This window comes from Rhinolophus sinicus, chromosome 3, assembly GCF_057876585.1.
Source record: "Rhinolophus sinicus isolate RSI-liver-muscle chromosome 3, RSI-T2T, whole genome shotgun sequence".
NCBI lineage: Eukaryota > Metazoa > Chordata > Mammalia > Chiroptera > Rhinolophidae > Rhinolophus > Rhinolophus sinicus.
Genome location: NC_142503.1, coordinates 148,596,151 through 148,598,685, shown reverse-complemented (window position 1 = coordinate 148,598,685; position 2,535 = coordinate 148,596,151). Strand labels below are relative to the sequence as shown.

Here is a 2,535-nt window from a genome sequence, read left to right as displayed (position 1 = left end):
AAAAGGTTGGCAGTTCATTCTCAAAACAACTGCCTCTGATGGCTTCTGGATGGTGGTCCTTCTTGACAGACCTGGAGGGGGTGGGGATATAAAATAAATTACTGTATTTCAAGCTTGTTATGCAAATAAGTTTGGATTGTAAACAGATCAACTAATATTTGTTTTGAAATGCTATCAACATAAAATGATTACATTTATTAAGTAATAGGGCTTAATAACACATGGAACGTGTAATATATTTTGAACTCGGGAACACGGTTGCGCTCAGTAGGAAAAATGAAGTTGCGTTTTGGCCTGCAGGATTGCTGGCAGGTCTGGAGTCAGTTTTGTGGTTGAGATGCGAAGGACGTCACAGAGATGGTCGTTGGGCATTTTGGTTCTCAATCTGCTTTTGTTCAGTCTCATCAGAGACAATGTTTGTTCACATATGTATGTTGAGCCGAACAGACTCCTCATTTTTTTTGCATGGCGTCTCATCAGAGGAAACTTGGCTTCTTCCAAGCTCCGGTAGAAGTCAGGTAAGGAGAGAAGCTGATGATGATTCTTCAGAGAATCATCACACTGCATTTCTATAAGTTCTAATAGCAGACTCTCGTCTACTTCTTCTGCATTTATCATGAAGGGAGTCGCGAACAGCTTGATACCGTTCTCAATGGTAGAAAAATCTTGGAAGTGCTGAGAAAATTCTGTCATGAGAGATGTGATCACAGACACATATTTCCCCTTTTTATCAGAGAGATCGGCCTTTGGAAATGCAGATCTGATTTCGGACAGTGTGGGGAAGTGTGCGACATTGAAGGTGCGCAACTGTGCCTCAAACAGTCGGAGCTTCACACAGAATGCTTTCATGTGTGCGTGAAGCTGCGGTACGAGTTGGTCTTTGCCTTGTAGGTTTTTGTTGAGTGTGTTGAAGTGTTCAGGGAGATCAACTGAAAACGCCAGGTCTGCCAACCATAGAGGGTCACTCAGCTCATGAAGAGGTCGGTCCATTTCTTTCAAAAACTGGTCGATCTCTGATCTCAGAGAATAAAACCGCCGAAGCACAGAGCCGCGACAGCCAGCGCACTTCTGAATGGGGTAGAGCAGGTCCCCATATTCAGCATCAACGTCAGGTAAGAAAGTTTGAAATTCTCTGTGGTAGAGTGCTCGTACTTGAATTATGTTTACCGTTTTCACAAAAGTGTTCATCACACCGCTGAGCTGTACTGTTTTGGCACAGAGGGCTTCTTGGTGGATGATACAGTGCATTTTAACTACCTCACCTCCACTCTCCTGCACCTGGGGGCACACCATAGAGGCCATTCCTTTGCACTGGCCTGTCATAGCCGGAGCTCCATCCATTGCAACTCCACACAACTTATCCCATTTAAGTCCTATCTTGTCAATTGCATTTGACACAGCTTCAAAAATGTCTTTACCCATTGTGGTATTTAGACTGCTGAGATCAAGCAGCTCCTCTGTAATGCAAAAGTTATTGTCAACTCCCCACAAAAAAATGAATAACTGTGTGGTATCTGTGGCGTCTGTGCTCTCATCGCATGCAATGGAGTAGAAATCAAAAGCACACGTTTTGTCTGACAGTCGATGTTTTATGTTGGCTGACAAGTCTTCGATTCGCCGCACAACTGTGTTTCTTGATAGGCTAACACTGTCGAATTCTTGACTTTTTTCTGGGCACATTATTCCTGCGACTTTAGTGAGGCACTGTTTTATAAATTCACCATCTGAAAAAGCCTTCCCATGCTGGCAATAAGTTGAGCCACCTCATAGCTGGCTATTGTGGCATTTTCTTGAGTTTTATTGGCACAGGAAAAATACTGTTGTTGAGCTAGCAAGATAGTTGTCATCTGCTTAACGTTCTGTTCTCGTTCCACACCAGTGTAGGACATGTAGGTCTGATGTTTGGTTTCGTAGTGTCGTCTTACATTGTACTCCTTCATCCCTGCGACACTCTCATTACAAATCAAACACACACACTTCCCCTTGACTTCCATAAAGAAGTATTCATTTTCCCACCGTGTCTTAAAATTTCTACACTCACTTGCTATCTTGCGTTTCTTTGGTGTTGTCATTTTCAGTGCGCTGTGGCAAAATTTTTCTTAATTTTGTGTTGTAGAGGAACTGCCTTGATCAACTCAGTAGCTCCACCTAGAGTTAAAACCAAGAAATGCAATACCACCAGGTTTCATGTGCGGGCCATATTCTGGTATAATTTTGGAACTTACTGCGGGCCAATTAAAAATGGATTGCGGGCCGCAGTTGGCCCACGAACTGTAGTTTGGACACCCCTGAGCTATGAGATACAGCAAAAGCAGTTCTAAGAGGGAAGTTTATAGTGATAAAAGCTTATATTAAGAAAAGAAAGATCTTAAACAACCCAACCTTATACCTCAAGGAACTAGAAAGAGAAAAACTAAGCCCAAAGTTAGCAGAAGGAAATAACAGAGTGGAAATAAATGAAATAGACAAAAGAGACACTAGAAAAGATCAATAAAACTAAGATTTGTTTTTCTTTAAAAAGATAAAATAGACAAA

General features: G+C 42.0%; 1 pseudogene; it reads right to left on the bottom strand.

Moving 5' to 3' along the window:
- Positions 1-264: 264 nt before the first annotated feature.
- Positions 265-1,680, bottom strand: LOC148758671 (general transcription factor II-I repeat domain-containing protein 2 pseudogene; annotated as a pseudogene).
- Positions 1,681-2,535: the final 855 nt, after the last annotated feature.